General features: G+C 48.0%; 1 protein-coding gene across 3 annotated transcripts in view; it reads left to right on the top strand.

Moving 5' to 3' along the window:
* LOC139280807 (ELKS/Rab6-interacting/CAST family member 1-like) overlaps positions 1-21,290 on the top strand; it is a 1,247,673-nt gene that overhangs the window by 239,380 nt on the left and 987,003 nt on the right. The window lies entirely within an intron of this gene.

Here is a 21,290-nt window from a genome sequence, read left to right as displayed (position 1 = left end):
GCCTGTTAAATTGAGATGGAGGTTGAAATCACCGAGAATGAGAAGTCATTCAATAGAAAGTCTGAGGGAGGAAAGTAGTGAAGATATCTCCATGATAAAATTGTTATCATACTTGGGTAGTCGGTAGAGAACGAGAATTTTAAATGAGAAGTGAGAGGGGTGGAATAAGATGAAATGTTCAAAGGCGGAGAAAGTGCCAGAGGTGCAGGGGGACAGACCAAGGTGTGATTTGTTGATGAGAGCGTCACCGCTGCCACGGCAGTCTGAGCAAGTGGTGGAAAGTATAGCCAGGCAGGGAGGCTTCGTTTAAAGGCAAGGTGTCATCTTTCTCTTCCCCACCACCCCCACCCCCAAACTCTCGCGCTTTGTCTCCCTCCCCCAAGCTCTCTCTTTCCCCCCCTCCTCCCCCAAGCTCTCTCTTCCCCCCCCCTCCCCCAAGCTCTCTCTTCCCCCCCTCCCCCAAGCTCTCTCTTCCCCCCCTCCCCCAAGCTCTCTCTTCCCCCCCTCCCCCAAGCTCTCTCTTCCCCCCCTCCCCCAAGCTCTCTCTTCCCCCCCCTCCCCCAAGCTCTCTCTTCCCCCCCCTCCCCCAAGCTCTCTCTTCCCCCCCCTCCCCCAAGCTCTCTCTTCCCCCCCCTCCCCCGAGCTCTCTCTTCCCCCCTCCCCCAAGCACTCTCTTCCCCCCCCCCTCCCCCAAGCACTCTCTTCCCCCCTCCCCCAAGCGCTCTCTTCCCCCCCTCCCCCAAGCTCTCTCTCGCCCCCCCCCCAAGCTCTCTCTTTACCCCCACTCCCCCAAGCTCTCTCTTTCCCCCCCACTCCCCCCAAGCTCTTTCCCTCCCCTCCCCACACCAGCTCTCTCTTTCTCGCCGCCCCCCCCCCCCCCCCACATATGCAGAAGGGAGATTTAGTACAAATATTTACTCCGAATATTTATCCCAACAGCCCAGAAATTGCGGTCGGAGGCTTCCAACCTGAAAAATTTCTACGAATTTACCTGGTGGTCTCAGAGGTACGGAGACTTATGGTCCTGGGCCTCAATGCAAAGGCCTGCGTAGGAGCCTGCGTATCCCAGGCACATAAGCGCTTCGTATGCGTTCCTGGGATCACGTGGGCCGGCCCAACCAATCACAGTAGGGGGATCCCCATTCATACTTATGGCGAGTTCTGTATATACCAGAAGTATGAGTGGGTGTAAGAGAAATAAGTTCCACACCGAGCCCAAGTACAGTGAAAGAAAACGTCACAGTTTATTCGTACAGAGCGCTCGGGGAGAAGTGGGGAAACTCCGCAGCTTCGCCACACCCTTCTCTCCGAGCGAAGTTTTCAAGTACAATTATACCTTTGGGGGCGGTCCCGCCCCCTTACACCATTGTCCAATTTTCTAACATTTTTGTAACGTCTTACCCTATATGGTAATGCTATGACAATCTATCTTTACAATGTGGTAAGTCAAAGGTTAACTAGCATACGCACACACAAGTGGGGTTAGTTCCCCGTTTCAGCAGAAAAACAAGGAACTGTCTTCCTGTTATGACATAAAGCGAGGTATATCTGTTTGCATCTCCAATCGTTCGTTGTTCTACTTCCCCTATCTTCATGACTTGGGGTCAACGAAGGTTGGGGTCTAAATGTGTCTTTTGTTTTAGCAGACAATTTGTTGCTTGAACATTTACATGGTACAGAAACGAGAGTATTCTAAACTTAAGAAATAATTCTCCCCCAACAGTCCCTCCTGTTGATCTTTTCCCATCTCATGCGGATAAGAACAATCCAATCCTACATTCGACCTGTCTCGTCGTCTTGTGCCAGGATTCTTGGGCGAGCCTGGAGTTGGTGGTACTGCTGAAAATGGAGGAGCAGCTTCTGATATATTGCGGATGGAAGTTGGGTTGTTGTATTGTTGATGCGGGTCCCGGCAGCTATGGGTATCGCGGTACACAACTTGGACATGCATATCTTAATCATCATTACCGCAAGGTACAAGGTCAGGCATATGCCCACAATCAAAATCAGCCCCTGTACAATACTTTGTCCCAACTTAGACATCCATCCCCCCCAGCCAGCCAACTTCACCATCCGGGGTGGTTAGTTTCCTCACTTCTCTCCTTATACGGTCGGCTAGGTTGGTTATATTCTCCGAATTATCGGGTATTTAAGTGCAACATTCGGCCCCAATCAATGCGCAAGTGCCTCCGTTTTGGGCCAATACGTAATCTAGGGCCATTCAGTTCTGAAGTATGGTAGTACATATGGCTACCATGTCAGCTGTTATACCCTCCATCGCCTCGGCAGTGTCGTCAGCTATTTGTTCCAGAACCCCCTCTACATTTCTTAGTTCATCCATGGTGCGCCCTATCCCGTATGGGAACATCACAACTCCAAAGAGTCTTTCTACCGGGGTAATCGCTCGTCTTCGTCGACCTGGTGTACGCACCTCTGCCAGGGTACATACCTGTCTGACAAAGGGGACCACATATCCCAAATAACAGGACCCTGTCCATTGCCTGGGTAACCAGGGATATGCCCTATGCCCGCACACAAAATACGTGCCGTTATACGCTGCCATTTCATATATTGTGTCGGGGTCCCAAGACTGGGTCCACAGATCTCCACTTGTTTTATTCGGAAGGCGTGAGAGGATAGTGACCCGTGCGCCTGTTGTGATATTGAGGTTGTGTGGGCAATTGCTGTACCCTATGATATGTCCCTTTCTGCTGGTGTCGTTTTGGGTTAAACATATGGTCCCGTTTGGCATCCCGATCCCCGAGGTATTGGTCAGGACTAGGAATGGGGGCTCCCTTTTATGGTCATAGGGTGGTTGGTACCATCCCTGGAGCGTTTGACTAATGGGGTACCCAGCACTCTCCCACTCGGTGAAGTCCCCGTGGTTGTCCACACGGTAGCGGTATGATGGTCCTCCTCCCATCCATGATCCCTCTCTTGACCCGCCTTTCATCCTTCGTTCTTGCATTGGTCCCCCTCCTCCCGTGCCATTCTGGCTCAGAAGCCACTTGACAGTCTCAGTTAGGGTCAGTGGAACGGGGCACAAAGGAATTCCCCCTTTGGAATGTATAGGGATATGTGAGCACACCCATCAACTAGAAAAGTTCCCATTTCGCGCATAAACATAAGACATATACAAAAAGGTGTTTACATGGAGCTCTCGCTTCCGTCTCGCTTCCCACGCGCCGCACTTGACGTACACCAATGCTACTATACAGACTGTGGCACACAGTTTCATCTTATCACTTTATATTAACAACTAGTCAAAGGCAAAATGGCCGTATACGTTGCTTGTAGTGTCTCTATTGACCTGTGGGCGAATCAAAGAATGGTGGATACTGCAGGCATTAGTTTTTCAGCTCGAAAACCTTAAGCTGGGTCCAGTGTTTCCACTGCCCCCGTCCTCTCATGTCGACGTAGGCACATGTATCTCCGCTAATCATAACCTCGTACGGTCCTATCAATTTTGGTGCAAAGCTAGGCTTCCCAGGGATGACCTTTACCATTATGCAGGTCCCTGTCTGGGGCACATCTGGGAGGGCGGTGGATTCTAATTTCTCGTCCTGTCGGAGCTGCTTATCCCTGACCTGCGTTCTCATCTCCTTAAGACTGTTGCTCATTTCCAGGACGTACCTCCTGATCCTATCCCTTAAGGGTCCCACATCAGTCCCCCCTGTAACGATCCCTTCTGGGAGTTGCATTGCTCTACCCGTCATTAGCTCATAGGGGGACAGCCCAGTCATCCTGTTTGGGATCGCTCTTAACTTCATTAGAATGAGGGGCAACACGTCAACCCAGGTCCTCCCGGTTTCTCGGATCACCTTTGCAATCGCCACCTTGAGGGTTCGATTCATCTGTTCTACCATTCCCGAGCTCTAGGGATGGTATGGGATGTGGAATTTCTGTCTTATCCCCATCAGTTTACATACTGCCTTTATCACCCCTCCCATGAAGTGGGTGCCCTGATCCGAATCCATTTGCACCGGCACCCCCAATCTGGGGATGATCTCCTCGGCCAGTGTTCTGGCCACTGTAGTGGCCGTACAATTTCGTGTGGGGAACGCTTCCACCCACCGAGTGAATTGGTCAATTACCACCAAGCAGTATCTTTTCCCCCGCGAGTCCGGCAGTGGTCCGGTGAAATCTATCTCTATATTTTCCCATGGCCCCCTTGGTTGATGGGCCATCCGTATCCTAACCGGCTTGCCAGGGTTATGTTGCGCACATGTTATATAGCGCTGACCGTGTTTGGCTATATCCCGGCCCATTCCAGGCCACCACCATTCGCGCGTGAGTAGCTCCGTCATGGACCCTCTGCCCAGATGTGCCACACCGTGGTGTAGGTCCAACAAAGTGTGCTTAATACAATTTGGGGCTATGACCTTCCCCTCTTTCCTCCACGCTGAGTCTTTATCCGGGGCGCCTCCCATCGCCTTCCACTCTTCCCACTCCTCGGGGGAGGTATCCACGTGAAGTTGGACTATGTCCACCTTCTCATGTGCCACACTACCCACTTCCTCAGTTCTCGCCCCTAAATCTTGTTCCAGCGCCCTTTGCGCGGCAGCATCCGCTGCCTGATTACCCTCTTGTTCCGGGGATCTGACCTTCTGATGGGCCCGAACCTTTATTACGGCTGCCTGTAATGGCTCATCCGTTGCTTTTAATAAGTCCTGGACCCTCCCCTGGTGCCGGATTGGTTCCCCTCCTGTTGTGATGAACCCCCTTCTTCCCCAGGCTACCATGTAGTCGTGAACTACTCCGAATGTGTATCGGCTGTCGGTGTATATATTAACTGTCTTCCCCTTAGCTAACTTCAGGGCCTCTGTGAGGGCCACGATTTCGGCAACCTGCGCCGAAAGTCCCCCCTCTAGCCGTCCCGATGCGATGGTCTGCAGCCTGTCGTCTACTACCGCCCACCCCGTTCTGGGCGTCCCCTCCACGTACTTTCGAGACCCGTCCACGTAGAGGGTCATCTGTGCTCCCACCAGGGGTTCATCTGCGAAGCAGCCCTCGGCGGCCTCATCCTCTGCCTCGTTACATTCATGTGGTTCCCCATCCGCAAGGAGGCCCTCCGCCGGGTTTCCTCCCGTATCCCTTAAGATCACTACGGATTGATCTACCGGCAGCAGGACCGCCTCCCACCGTGCTCTGCGCATATTGGAGACCGATTTCAACCGTCCGGTATTCAGCATTTCTACCAAGGTGTGTCTCGTGTGCAGGACAATATCCCCAGTCATCACGGTGGGTTCACTGACTTTCACTGCCCGTGCAGCACAATCGAGGGCGACCACGCATTTCGACAGTCCGCCTACTACGGGTGACTGTTGTGTGGAATAATACGCCACCGGCGACTTCTGGTCCCCATGCTGTTGCGCGACTACCGCCGCATAAAACCCTCCTTCGTTTTCACAATAAATGTGGAAGGGCTTCCCCATGTCGGGCAGTCCCAGTCCCGGGGCAGAGGTCAGGGCTTGTTTGAGTCGCCCATATGCCTCCTCCTGTTCTGTTCCCCATTCTATGGGTGCGGCGGCGGCTTTCCACCTTTTACCAATCTTTGGATTGGCTCTACTATTTCAGCGAACCCTGGGACGAAATTCCTACTTTAGTTAAACAGTCCTAATACCTTCCTAACTCCTCGCACCGAGATCGGTCGGGGCATTGTCTGGATCGCCACCTTCCGATCACTAGGTATGGTCCTGATTCCTTGGGATATTTCCTGTCCCAAGTACGTCACAGTCTCCTGGCCAATCTGAGCCTTCTTGGGGTTTACTTTAAACCCTCCATTGCTCAGAGCTTCCAGGACTGCTATAAGTGCTGCCTGGTGGCCTCTGAGTCCTCAGACGCTATCAATAGGTCATCCACATACTGCAATACTGTGCTACGGTAGGGAATCAAGTCTATGGTCTCCAGCACCGAGTCCATGACCCGGTGAAAGATTTCTGGACTATTGTGAAATCCCTGCGGCAGTCGGGTCCAGGTATACTGTCTCCCACCCACCGTAAAGGCCAGTTTCTCCTGTGACTCCTAGTCCAGGGGAAGGGACCAGAATCCATTTGCAATGTCCAGCACCGTGAATATCCTATGACGTGGGCTCAGGCCATTCAAAATGGTAGCTGGGCTAGCCACTATGGGATGTAATTTAGGGGTAACTTTGTTCAGGGCAGTGTAATCAATAGTGAGATGGTAGGACCCGTCAGGTTTTACGACCGGCCATATCGGAGAGTTTGTGGTACGCTCCGTTTCCCGGAGTATCCCTTTGCTGACGAGCTCGGACACGATTCTTAATATGGCTTCCGCCGCTTCCGGCTTTATTGGGTACTGTCGGTGCGCCTGATGCTCAGGTCCCGCAATATGGATTGGTGTCATATTTGCCCGTCCCGTGTCCTGTTTTGTTTTTGCCCAGACCTCTCCTAATGCCTCACATATTATCCCATATATCCCCAGCTCCTGTTTCCAATTTTGGACCCTTAGAGCGGCACTACCTATCATTGCAATATTTCATAAGGCGATGGACGAGTTATTTTTTTCGTCCGTCCGCCTCTGGCCAAATTATTTTATTGTGTCCGGCGTCTACCAGCAATCTAAATTCCCTCATCAGGTCTATTCCCAAGATAGTTCATTATTTTTACATACCCAAAACTGGGCGAACAAGAGTTTATTCTCCAGTTCCACCATCTGCATCTCGCTTTTGAACGCCGGAATTTGTTCCCCCCCCCCCCCCAGTCCCACTATGTAAATCTTATGCCGAGTCAAGGGCAGGGGTAGGTTTGTGATTGAGATGGCGGCTCCGGTGTCCACTAGCATTTCACATGGCCGGCCCCCTACTAGTGCAGACACAAACTTCCGCTCGTCTCTTCGCCCACGGGCCGGGGCCGCCGCCCGTCAGCGAGTCCCCTTGGTCTTTAGATAGTCTAGGAACTGGTTATATTCCTCGGCTCCTACTTTATCGCGCAAGGTGTTTCCGGACGATCCCGCGCCCTTTCCTTTCTTCCAACAATTCTCCTCTACATGGCCTTTCTTATTGCAATATGTACATTACTTGGCAGAGTGGCAGTCTCGTGCCATGTGACCCATTCTTCCACATTGGAAACATGCCCCATCCCTCTTGGAGGTGGTCCCTGCCGCCCCCACCTGCTCCTGTTTCACCACTGCGGGCTTGTCCTCATGATCCTGAGCATCCACCGAACATGCCCAGCGGACAACCTCATCGTTTTCATTGTGGGTCATTACTCCCAACTTTATTACCGCTTGGTGTTTAGCGGACAACCCGTCTTTATACATCTGAACGAAGGGTGGATCGGTCATTTGCAGGTCGGCCTGTCCGGACGACTCCTTATAGGCCTCGAATAATCGTTCCCCGCATTCACTACTCCCCTCACCCTTCCTTTGCTTACATGTCATGATTTTCCCCCAATTAACCTGAGGATTGCCCAGGGCGGTTTGGAGCGCTGTTTTAAAGAGGAGGAATGCAACGACCTGCTGGGCCCGAGTCGCAAGTAGTGTCACCGCCGTTGCCCATCCTCCGTCCGACATCCCAGCGCCCTGTAGATTCCTCCACTTGTCTCGTGGACAACTGCCGCTGAATGTCTCGGGGGTGTAGGTCCCATAACATGTCTAATTTTGCCCAATAAGCCTCGTTGTTCGACCTGGGTTTTAAGGGTCCCAATTCAGTCATGACTCTTTGTTTTTCGGCCGGGCTGAATGGCCAAAATTTTGAGGTAGGGTTTGCCGTCGCCCTCCCCCCATTTTAGAGGGGCGGCTTTCGCCTCCTTGGTGTCTGAGTCGTCCCCTGCCGGTGGGGCAGTTGGACTAACTTCTTCTTCCTCCTGATACTTGGGTGGCCCTTCTCCTCCGATTTTGCCTGCTGTTACGTTAAACTCCAAAAACCGGGGAGGATTGTACATTTCCTATTGTTTTCCAACTCCCGTATTCGCTTATTTTTTTCTGTCAGTTTAGCGCTTAATTCTACACATTCTGTCATTTTATTCTCCAACGCATCAGTCAATTTGACCAACTGGTGTACCAACAAAACAGCAGCTTTCTTCATTTTCTTTTGCTTCTGTGTTTCCCACCACTCCCGTTGATCGTGTACCTTCTTGGCCGGGTCCCAACCCTCCTTTTGCATTCTATCTATTAACCCCTTTTGGTCGACTAGGTACAGTCTGGTCAGGGACCCCGGGGGGGGCCCACTCCATTTCCTTACCAGACATCGCAGTCTTTCCCATCGCTGTCTTACTACTGTCAGCGGTCCATTCAGGACTTGCAGTCTTTATCGTCAGAGGTGTTTCAACACACTTGCGATTCGTTAAAAATGGCGCCTTCGCGACCCACTACGATCTTTTCCAGCTGCACCCGCAACTTACTACAACCACATTAATTGTTCTACACACGACCCCCAATGTCCTGATCTGTGTGACTCAAAGTCGCAAGGAGATTAGTCCCTACTTCACTCACTGTTCCACTTTTCCGTCCCCACTTTGTCCTCTCTATGTTCCCTTCGACCTTAATCCTTGGCCTTCACGTGGGGCATTCGCCCTCTTGATTCCGGCTCAAGTTAGGTGACTGAGATAGTTTGTGACAATCGAGGTGGCGGGGAACACTCGTTTCTTTCACATATCACTCATACCAAGCTAGCTTAGCCTCTAACCCGCGGTTCAACTGTGGTTTTTCTCACCGTTCATGGACGTTTTGTTCTTTGGTGAATCGGGGCTCGTGGGTCGCCCTTTTCCCAGGGCTCAATTGACTGGACGGTCAAACCTTGACTACTCGTCCCTCTCCACCGGCTAGGCGACCCGAAGCGACCGTATTCACCCTGCTCGCAGCGCCAAATTGTAAGAGAAATAAGTTCCACACTGAGTCCAAGTACAGTGAAAGAAAACGTCACAGTTTATTCATATAGAGCGCTCTGGGAGATGTGGGGAAACTCCGTAGCTTCGCCACACCCTTCTCTCCGAGCGAAGTTTTCAAGTTACAGTTATACCTTTGGGGGCGGTCCCGCCCCCTTACACCATTGTCCAATTATCTAACATTTTTGTAACGTCTTACCCTATATGGTAATGCTATGACAATCTATCTTTACATTGTGGTAAGTCAAAGGTTAATTAGCATACGCACACACAAGTGGGGTTAGTTCCCCGTTTCAGCAGAAAAACAAGGAACTGTCTTCCTGTTATGACATAAAGCGAGGTACATCTGTTTGCATCTCCAACCGTTCGTCGTTTTACTTCCCCTATCTTCATGACTCGGGGTCAACGAACGTTGGGGTCTAAATGTGTCTTTTGTTTTAAGCAGACAATTTGTTGCTTGAACATTTACTTGGTACAGAAACAAGAGCATTATAAACTTAAGAAATAATTCTCCCCCAACAGTGGGATACCCCCAAAACACAAGCACTTAAAATTAATTTTCACGTATTTAAAATTAATCAAAATGGAATTTAATTATTTAAGTTATTTTTTGAAAAATTTACATATATTAAAGGGTCTAAAAATAAACTTATAATGTTATTCAATAACAAGATAGATGTTCTGTACCACCAGTCCACCTGATAAACAAAAAGGAGTACAAAAACAAAATACTAAGGATGCTGGAATTCTGAAATAAAAACAGAATTCCCAGAATTTTCAAAACAAATAGGAATGTTTGGTTAAGTTTCAAAGCAATTGACTTGAATTGAGGATTGCTACAGTGATTCTCAGCCTTTGGAACACAATCAGAATTTACTTGAAGCGGGTTAGCTTGATGACCTTGAAATGGAGTAGCAATAACATCTTACCAATGTTTTTAAGCACCCACATAGTATCCTATTTAACCAAACAAACAGCACATACCGTCCACAATAGGTTAACGTTGCAAACAAATCTCAACCATAAGCAATTGACCAGTCCAAGCTGAAATGACTTCCAAATTGAACCCTACTTGCCCAACCATGGTCTATCAACCATTCAATTCTATATCTTCTCATATAGTATATATCCCCTGTAGCAATTTTCCTTCATGATGGCAGAAACTAGCACATGAATGGAAAAGACAAGGCTGAAACATTTGCAACCATCTTAGCAGAAGTGCCAAGTGGTTGGTCCATCTCGGCCTCCTCCTGAGGTCCCCACCATCACATAATTCAGTCTTCAGCCAATTCGATTCACTCCACGTGATATCAAGAAATAGCTGAACGCAAAGGCTATGGGTCCGGACAACATTCTGGCTGTCGTGCTGAAGACTTGTGCTCCATAACTAGCTGCACATTTACCCAAGCTGTTGCAGTGCAGCTACAACACGAGCAGCTACCTGACAAAGTGGAAAATTGCCCAGTTACATCCTGTTCACAAAAAGCAGGACAAATCCAATCAGACAAATTATCACATCATCAGTCTACTCTCAATCATCAAAAATGATGGAAGGTGTCATCAACAGTGCTATCAAGTGGCACTTACTCATCAGTAACCTGCTTACCAATGCTCAGTTTGGGTTCTACGAGGACCACTTGGCTCCAGACCTCATTACAGCCTTGGTCCAAACATCGACGAAAGAGCTGAATTCCAGAGGTGACGTGAAAGTAACTGCCCATGACATCAAAGCAGCAATTGACTGAGTGTGATATCAAGGAGCCCCAGTTAAATTGAAGTCAATGCGAATCGGGTGGAAAATTCTCCGCTGGCCAGAGTCACCCAGCACAAAGTAACAGAGGGTTGATGAGGGTAATGCAATTGGTGTGGTGTACATGGATTTTCAAAAGGCATTCGACAAAGTGCCACATAATAGACTTGCCAGCAAAGTTGAAGCCCATGGAATAAAAGGGACAGTGGCAGCATGGATACGAAATGGGCCAAGTGACAGGAAACAGAGAGTAGTGGTGAACGGTTGTTTTTCAGACTGGAGGAAGGTATACATTGGTTGGTTCGAGAACCACTGCTTTTCTTGATATAAATTAATGACTTGGACTTGGGTGTACAGGGCACAATGGCACAATTTCATAATTTCAGACAACACAAAACTTGGAAGTGTAGTGAACAGTGAGGAGGAGAGTGATAGACTTCAGGAAGAAGTAGACAGGCTGGTAAAATGGGTGGATACGTGGCAGATAAAATTTAATTCAGAAAATTGTATTTTGGCAGAAAGAATGAGGAGAGGACATATAAACTAAATGGTGCAATCCTAAAAGGGGGTGTGCAAACAGAGAGACCTCGGGGTATGTGTGCACAAAACTTTGAAGGTGGCAGGGCAGGTTTAGAAAGCAGTTTAAAAAGGCTTATGGGATCCTGGGCTTCATAAATAGAGTATACAGTTTAAAAGTGTGGAAATTATGATGAACTTCAGTTATGTTGATAGACTGGAGAAGCTAGGGTTGGTCTCCTTGGAGTAGAGAAGATTGAGAGGAGATTTGATAGAGATGTTCAAAGTTATGATGCGTCTGGACAGAGGAGATAGAGAGAAACTATTCTCATTGGCAGAAGTGTCAAGAACCAGAGGACGCAGATTTAAAGTGATTGGCAAAAGAGCCAAAGGCGATGCAAGAAAAACCTTTTTACGCAGTGAGTGATTGGGATCTGGAATGCACGGCCTGAAAGGTTGGTGGAGGCAGACTCAATCTTATCTTTCAAAAGGGAGTTGGATAAGTATCTGAAGGAAAAAGATTTGCAGGGGAGTGGGATTTAGTTGAGAGCCGGCACACACTCGACGGGTCGAATGGCCTTCATCTGTGCTGTAACCACTCTGATTCTATGAAAGGAAGGTTGTTGTGATGGTTGGAGGCCAACCATCTTATCCCCAGGACATTGTTGCAGGAGTTCCTCGGGACAGTATCCTAGGCCCAGCCATCTTCAGCTGCTTCATCAATGACTTTCCCTCGATCATAAGGTCAGAAGTGGGGATGTTAGCTGATGATTGCACAGTATTCAGTTCCATTCGCAACTCTTCAGATAATGAAACAGTCTGCCTGCATGCAGCAAGACCGAGACTACATTCCAGCTCGGGCTGATAAGTGGCAAGTAACACTTGTGCCAGGCACTGATCATCTCCAACAAGAGAGAGTCTCGCCACCTTCCCTTGATATTCAATAGGATTACCATTGCCAAATCCCCCTCCATCAACATCTTGGGTGTCACCATTGATCAAAAACTTAACTGGTCCAACCACATAAATATTGTGGCTACAGAGCAGGTCAGAGACTGAGTATTCTGCGGTGAGTGACTCCCCTCCTGACTCCCCAAAGCCTTTCCACTATCGACAAGGCACAAGTCAAGAATGTAATGGAAGACTCTCCACTTGTCTGGATGTGTGCAGCTCCAGCAAAACTCAAGAAACTCAACACCATCCAGGACAAAGCAGCCTGCTTGATTGCCACCCCATCCACCACCTTGAACAGTCACTCCCTCCACCACCGACGCACCGTGGCTGCCGTGTGTACCATCTACAAGATGCATTGCAGAAACTTGCCAAGACGTCTTTGACAGTACTTCCAAACCCGTGACTTCTACCAACCAGCAGGACAAGGGCGCGTGGGGACGCCACCACCACCTGCAATTTCCCTCCAAGTCATACACTAGCCTGACTTGGAAATATATTGTCGTTCCTTCATTGTCGCTGGGTCAAAATCCTAGAACTCCCTCCCTAACAGCACTGAGAGTACCTTCACCTCATGAACTGCAGTGTTTCAAGATCGCAGCTCACCACCACCTTCTCAAGGGCAATTAGGATGGGAAATAAATGTTGGCTGTGGCAACGACGCCCACATCCTATGAAAAAAATGTTTTAAAAATTGTAGACATGTATGTGAGCATTTTTTTAAATCAGTTGAAAGATGCATTTTGACTAATTTTATGGAAGAATATGATTTCAACTAGATAACATGCAGCCCATCTGTGCCTGAACTGATCTCTCTTATCCCCTATTTACCAATTCGCTGAGCTGGTGCCTGTGTGACCACCTTGCGTTTATTGCATGTGATGCTAATTGACATCACAACTGCAAACAAACTATAAAAGGTATAAAAGGAAAATATTGCAGATGCTGGAAATCTGAAATAAACACAGAATATGCTGGAAATACTCAGCAGGTCAGGCAGCATCTGTGAAGAGAGAAACACGAGTTAACGTTTCAGGTCAATGACCTTTCATCGGAACTGAAAAAAGTTAGAGATATAACAGGTTTTAAGAAAGTGCTGAGGCAGTGAAAGCAGGGGAGGGGAGGAGACGAAAGAACAAAAGGGAAGGTCTGTGATAGGGTGGAAGGCAGGAGAGATTAAAAGACAAAAGGGATGATGGGACAAGGCAAAATGAGATGGTAACAGGATAAGTAAAGGAACAAAGGATGGGTCTAGAAGAGATGTAAATGGGAATAGCAGAATCAACAGCTGCCACCTGAAAAAATGGGGGCCGAGGTTATGATCTGAAATTGTTGAACTCAATGTTGAGTCTAGAAGGCAGTAAAGTACCTAATTGAAAGATGAGGTGCTGTTTTTTGAGCTTCATTGGAGCAGTGTAGGAAGCATAAGACAGACAGAGAGGTCGGAGTGGGAACGGACAGAGAATTAAAGTGACAGGTGACCAGAAGCTGTACAGGAAAAAGAGGTAAGGGACATTGAGGACTGTATCAGTGCTGTTTCCTGCTCTCGCCCTGAATCGGAAAATTTCATTCGATTTCCACCCTTCCCTCGCCTTTGCATGGTCCATCTCTGACTCTTCGTTTCCCTTCCTTGACTTCTCTGGCTCCATTTCTGGGGATCGACCAATATTCACAAAGCCCACTGGCTCTCTCAGCTACCTTGAATATACTTTCTCCCACCCTGCATCCTGTAAGGGATTCTATTCCATTCTCCCAGTTTCTCCATCTCCGTCACATCTGTTCTGACAATGCCACCTTCCACACCAGTGCTTCTGATATGTCGTCCTTTTTCCTCAACCAAGGATTCCCCTCCACCGTGGTTGACTGGGTACTCGACCGTGTCTGTTCCATTTCCCGCACTTCTGCCCTCACCCCTTTCCTGTCCGCCCCAGAACCACAATAGGGCTCCCTTCCTCCCCACCAGCCTCCACATTCAACGGATCATCCGCTGCCATTTCCTCCACCTACAGCATGATCCTACCACCAAACACATCTTCCCCTCTCCACTTTTAGCATTGAAGGGACCGTTTCCTCCACGCTACCCTGGTCAACTCCTCGGTCACCTCCAATAGCCACTCCCCTTCCCACGGAACCTTCCCGTGCAAGTGCAGGAGATACAACCTTTTACCTACTCCCTTCCCACTGTCCATGGCCCCAAACACTCCTTCCAAGTGAAACAGTTTCCCATTGCAATCTCATTTGTTCCTCGGACGACCATCCATTTTGTCTTTTATATTTTCCTGCCTTCCACCCTATCACAGACCTTCCCTTTTGTTCTTTCTTCCCCTCCGCCCGCCGCCACCCCCCCCCCGACCCCCACCTTTCCCTGCCTCAGCAATTTCTTAAAACCTGTTATATCTCTAACTTTTTTCAGTTCTAACGAAAGGTCATCGATCTGAAACATTAACTCATGTTTCTCTGTCCACAGATGCCTGACCTGCTGAGTATTTCCAGCATTTTCTGTTTGTATAAAAGATACATTTTTAGTGGAAATTAATTTCAGGGAAATGAGGAAACAATTTCTCCCACGAGTCTGTAGTCCAACAGCACAGAAGATAAGGAAGAAGTAAGAGGTGTAACAGATTTTAAGCAAATGCAGGGGCAGGGAAAGTGGGGAGAGGAGGAAAGAACAAAAGGGAAGGTCAGAGATGGGATGGAGGCTTGAGTGATTAAATGACAAAAGGTATGATTGTACAAAACAAAAGGAGATGGTAATGGGACAAGTAAAGAGACAAAAGATGGGTCCAGAAGAGGTGTAAATGGGTTTAGCAGAATCATCAACAGCTGCCGTCTGGGGAAAAAATGGGGCCAGAGGTCATGGTCTGAAATTATTGAACTCGATCTTGAGTCCAGAAGGCTGTAAAGTGCCTAATGGAAAGATGTGGTGCTGTTCCTCGAGCTTACGTTGAGCTTCGTTGGAACAGTGTAAGACACCGAGGACAGAGAGGTCAGAGTGGGAGTAGAGTAGAGAATTAAAGTGACAGGTTACCAGGACCTTGTGGTCACGTTTGCGGCCTGAACTGATGCCATTTCGCAAAGCTGTCACCTAATCTGTATTTGGTCTGCCCAATGTAGAGGCGACCACATCGTGAGCAGCCAATACAGTATACTAAATTGCAAGAAGTTTAAGTAAATTGTTGTTACACCTGGAAGTAGTATTTGGAGCCCTGATGGTGGGAAGGGAGGATGTAAAGGGGCAGTTGTTGCACCTTGCAGTCTCCTCTACATAAGAACATAAGAAATAGGAGCAGGAGTAGGCCATTTGGCCCCTTGAGCCTGCTCCGCCATTCAATATCATGGCTGATCTGATCATGGACTCAGCTCCACTTCCCTGCCCACTCCCCACAACCCTTTACTTCCTTATCGCTTAAAAATCTCTTTATCCTCGCCTTAAATATATACAATGATCTAGCCTCCATAGCTCTCTGGGGCAGAGAATTCCATAGATTTACAACCCCCTGAGAAAAAATTTCTCCTCATCTCAATTTTAAATGGGCGGCCCCTTATTCTAAGACGATGTCTCTGAGTTTTAGTTCCCCAATGAGTTGAAATATCCTCTCTGCATCCACCTTGTCGAGCCCCCTCATTATTTTATAAGTTTCAATAAGATCACACCTCATTTCTCTGAACTCCAATGTGTATAGGCTCAACCTATCTTCATAAGTTAACCCCCTCATCTCCGGAATCAACCTAGTGAACCTTCTCTGAACAGTCTCCAATGCAAGTATATCCTTCCTTAAATATGGAGACCAATACTGTACGCAATACTCCAGGTGTGGCCTCACCAATACCCTGTATAGGCAGTCCCTCAGAATTGAGGAAGACTTGCTTCCACTCCTGAAGTGAGTTCTTTGGTGGCTGAACAGTCCAATATGAGAGCTTACAGACTCTGTCACAGGTGGGACAGATAGTTGTTGAGAGAAGGGGTGGGTGGGACTGGTTTTCCGCACGTTCTTTCCGCTGCCTGCGCTTGATTTCTGCACTCTCTCGGTGTTGAGACTCAAGGTGCTCAGCACCCTCCCAGATGCACTTAGGGCGGTCTTTGGCCAGGGACTCCAAGGTGTCAGTGGGGATGTCACACTTTATCAGGGAGGCTTTGAGGGTGTCCTTGTAACGTTTCCGCTGCCCACCTTTGGCTCGTTTGCCGTGAAGGAGCTCCGCGTCGAGCACTTGCTTTGGGAGTCTCATGCCTGGCATGCGAACTATGTGGCCTGTCCAACAGAGCTGATCGAGTCAAAACCCCTTGCAATAAAGGCCCACATTTCATTTGCCTTCCTGATTACTTGCTGTACCTGCATACTAACATTTTGTGTTTCATGCACAAGGACCCCCCCCCCACCCCAAGTCTCTCTGTACTGCAGCACTTTGCAATTTTTCTCCATTTAAATTATAGTTTCCTTTTCTATTATTTCTGCCAAAGTGGATAACCTCACATTTTCCCACATTATACTCCATCTGCCAAATTTTTGCCCACTCACTTAGCCTGTCTATATCCTTTTGCAGATTTTTTGTGTCCTCACAATCTGCTTTCCCACCCATCTTTGTATTACCAGCAAACTTGGCTACATTACATTCGGTCTCATCATCCAAGTCATTAATATAGATTGTAAATAGTTGAGGACCCAACACCAATCCCTGCGGCATCCCACTAGTCACTGTTTGCCAAACGGAAAATGACCCATTTATCCCGACTCTCTGTTTTCTGTTAGTCTACCAAAATTCTCTGGACTCTGGGGAGGTACCATCGGATTGGAAAGCAGCTAATGTAACGCCTCTGTTTAAAAAAAGGGGGCAGACAAAAGGCAGGTAACTATAGGCCGGTTAGTTTAACATCTGCAGTGTGGGGAAAATGCTTGAAGCTATCATTGAGGAAGAAATAGCGGGACATCTGGATAGGAATAGTGCGATCAACCAGACGCAACATGGATTCATGAAGGGGAAATCATGTTTAACTAATTTACTGAAATTCTTTGAGGATATAACGAGCATGGTGGATAGAGGTGTACCGATGGATGTGGTGTATTTCGATTTCCAAAAGGCATTCGATAAGGTGCCACACAAAAGGTTACTGCAGAAGATAAAGGTACGCGGAGTCAGAGGAAATTGGCATGGATAGAGAATTGGCTGGCTAACAGAAAGCAGAGAGTCGGGATACATAGAAACATAGAAAATAGGTGCAGGAGTAGGCCATTCGGCCCTTCTAGCCTGCACCGCCATTCAATGAGTTCATGGCTGAACATGCAACTTCAGTACCCCATTCCTGCTTTCTCGCCATACCCCTTGATCCCCCTAGTAGTAAGGACTTCATCTAACTCCTTCTTGAATATATTTAGTGAGTTGGCCTCAACAACTTTCTGTGGTAGAGAATTCCACAGGTTCACCACTCTCTGGGTGAAGAAGTTTCTCCTCATCTCGGTCCTAAATGGCTTACCCCTTATCCTTAGACTGTGACCCCTGGTTCTGGACTTCCCCAACATTGGGAACATTCTTCCTGCATCTAACCTGTCTAAACCCATCAGAATTTTAAACGTTTCTATGAGGTCCCCTCTCATTCTTCTGAACTCCAGTGAATACAAGCCCAGTTGATCCAGTCTTTCTTGATAGGTCATTCCCGCCATCCCGGGAATCAGTCTGCTAAATCTTCGCTGCACTCCCTCAATAGCAAGAATGTCCTTCCTCAAGTTAGGAGACCAAAACAGTACACAATACTCCAGGTGTGGCCTCACCAAGGCCCTGTACAACTGTAGCAACATCTCGCTGTCCCTGTACTCCAATCCCCTCGCTATGAAGGCCAACATGCCATTTGCTTTCTTAACTGCCTGCTGTACCTGCATGCCAACCTTCAATGACTGATGTACCATGACACCCAGGTCTCGTTGCACCTCCCCTTTTCCTAATCTGTCACCATTCAGATAATAGTCTGTCTCTCTGTTTTTACCACTAAAGTGGATAACCTCACATTTATCCACATTATACTTCATCTGCCATGCATTTGCCCACTCACCTAACCTATCCAAGTCACTCTGCAGCCTCATAGCATCCTCCTCGCAGCTCACACTGCCACCCAACTTAGTGTCATCCGCAAATTTGGAGATGCTACATTTAATCCCCTTGTCTATATCATTAATGTACAGTGTAAACAGCTGGGGCCCCAGCACAGAACCTTGCGGTACCCCACTAGTCACTGCCTGCCATTCTGAAAAGTACCCATTTACTCCTACTCTTTGCTTCCTGTCTGACAACCAGTTCTCAATCCATGTCAGCACACTACCCCCAATCCCATGTGCTTTAACTTTGCACATTAATCTCTTGTGTGGGACCTTGTCGAAAGCCTTCTGAAAGTCCAAATATACCACATCAACTGGTTCCCCCTTGTCCACTCTACTGGAAACATCCTCAAAAAATTCCAGAAGATTTGTCAAGCATGATTTCCCTTTCACAAATCCATGCTGACTTGGACCGATCATGTCACCTCTTTCCAAATGCGCTGCTATGACATCCTTAATAATTGATTCTATCATTTTACCCACTACTGAGGTCAGGCTGACCGGCCTATAATTCCCTGTTTTCTCTCTCCCTCCTTTTTTCCTCCACTCGATAGTAACTGATCCAGAGTCAATGGAATGTTGGAAAATGACTGTCAATGCATCCGCTATTTCCAAGGCCACTTCCTTAAGTACTCTGGGATGCAGTCCATCACGCCCTGGGGATTTATCGGCCTTCAATCCCATCAATTTCCCCAACACAATTTCCCGACTAATAAGGATTTCCCTCAGTTCCTCCTCCTTACTAGACCCTCTGACCCCTTTTATATCCGGAAGGTTGTTTGTGTCCTCCTGAGTGAATACCGAACCAAAGTACTTGTTCAATTGGTCTGCCATTTCTTTGTTCCCCATTATGACTTCCCCTGATTCTGACTGCAGGGGACCTATGTTTGTCTTTACTAACCTTTTTCTCTTCATATCTATGGAAACTTTTGCAATCCGTCTTAATGTTCCCTGCAAGCTTCTTCTCGTACTCAATTTTCCCTGCCCTAATCAAAACCTTTGTCCTCCTCTGCTGAGTTCTAAATTTCTCCAAGTCCCCGGGTTCGCTGCTATTTCTGGCCAATTTGTATGCCACTTCCTTGGCTTTAATACTATCCTTGATAGCCATGGTTGAGCCACCTTCCCTTTTTTATTTTTACGCCAGACAGGAATGTACAATTGTTGTAGTTCATCCATGTGGTCTCTAAATGTCTGCCGTTGCCCATCCACAGTCAACCCCTTAAGTATCATTCGCCAATCTATTCTAGCCAATTCACGCCTCATACCTTCAAAATTACCCTCCTTGAAGTTCTGGACTATGGTCTCTGAATTAACTGTTTCATTCTCCATCCTAATGCAGAATTCCACCATATTATGGTCACTCTTCCCCAAGGGGCCTCGCACAACGAGATTGCTAGTTAATCCCCTCTCATTACACAACACCCAGTCTAAGATGGCCTCCCCCGTAGTTGGTTCCTCGACATATTGGTCTAGAAAACCATCCCTTATGCACTCCAGGAAATCCTCCTCCACCGTATTGCTTCCAGTTTGGTTAACCCAATCTGTGTGCATATTAAAGTCACCCATTATAACTGCTGCACCTTTATTGCACGCACCCCTAATTTCCTGTTTGATGCCCTCCCCAACATCACTACTACTGTTTGGAGGTCTGTACACAACTCCCACTAACGTTTTTTGCCCTTTGGTGTTCTGCAGCTCTACCCTTATAGATTCCACATCATCCAAGCTAATGTCCTTCCTAACTATTGCATTAATCTCCTCTTTAACTAGCAATGCTACCCCACCTCCTTTTCCTTTTATTCTATCCTTCCTGAATGTTGAATACCCCTGGATGTTGAGTTCCCAGCCCTGATCATCCTGGAGCCACGTCTCTGTAATCCCAATCACATCATATTTGTTAACATCTATTTGCACAGTTAATTCATCCACCTTATTACGGATACTCCTTGCATTAAGACACAAAGCCTTCAGACTTGTTTTTTTTTAAACACCCTTTGTCCTTTTAGAATTTTGCTGTACAGTGGCCCTTTTTGTTCTTTGCCTTGGGTTTCTCTGCCCTCCACTTTTCCTCATCTCCTTTCTGTCTTTTGCTTTTGTCTCCTTTTTGTTTCCGTCTGTCTCCCTGCATTGATTCCCATCCCCCTGCCATATTAGTTTAACTCCTCCCCAACAGCACTAGCAAACACTCCCCCTAGGACATTGGTTCCGGTCCTGCCCAGGTGCAGACCGTCCGGTTTGTACTGGTCCCACCTCCCCCAGAACCAGTTCCAATGCCCCAGGAATTTGAATCCCTCCCTGCTGCACCACTGCTCAAGCCACGTATTCATCTGCGCTATCCTGCGATTCCTACTCTGACTAGCACGTGGCACTGGTAGCAATCCCGAGATTACTACTTTTGAGGTCCTATTTTTTAAATTTAGCTCCTAGCTCCTTAAATTTGTTTCGTAGGACCTCATCCCTTTTTTTTTTTTACCTATGTCGTTGGTACCAATGTGCACCACGACAACTGGCTGTTCTCCCTCCCTTTTTAGAATGTCCTGCACCCACTCCGAGACATCCTTGATCCTTGCACCAGGGTGGCAACATACCATCCTGGAATCTCGGTTGCGGCCGCCGAAATGCCTATGTATTCCCCTCACAATTGCTATCGCTCTCCCACTCTTTTTCCTGCCCTCCTGTGCAACAGAGCCTGCCACGGTGCCATGAACTTGGCTGCTGCTGCCCTCCCCTGATGAGTCATCCCCCTCAACAGTACTCAAAGCAGTGTATCTGTTTTGCAGGGGGATGACCACAGGGGACCCCTGCACTACCTTCCTTGCACTACTCTTCCTGCTGGTCTTCCATTCCTTAGCTGGCTGTGGACCCTTCTCCTGCGGTAAGACCAACTCGCTACACGTGCTACTCACGTCATTCTCAGCATCGTGGATGCTCCAGAGTGAATCCACCCTCAGCTCCAATTCTGCAACGCGGTCCGTCAGGAGCTGGAGGCGGATACACTTCCCGCAGATGTAGTCGTCAGGGACACCGGAAGTGTCCCTGATTTCCCACATGGTACAGGAGGAGCATGTCACGTGACCGAGCTCTCCTGCCATGACTTAACCCTTAGATACACTTAAACTGGTGACAACACTGTTACAGGTT

This window comes from Pristiophorus japonicus, chromosome 15, assembly GCF_044704955.1.
Source record: "Pristiophorus japonicus isolate sPriJap1 chromosome 15, sPriJap1.hap1, whole genome shotgun sequence".
NCBI lineage: Eukaryota > Metazoa > Chordata > Chondrichthyes > Pristiophoridae > Pristiophorus > Pristiophorus japonicus.
This window is presented reverse-complemented; position numbering and strand designations above follow the sequence as displayed.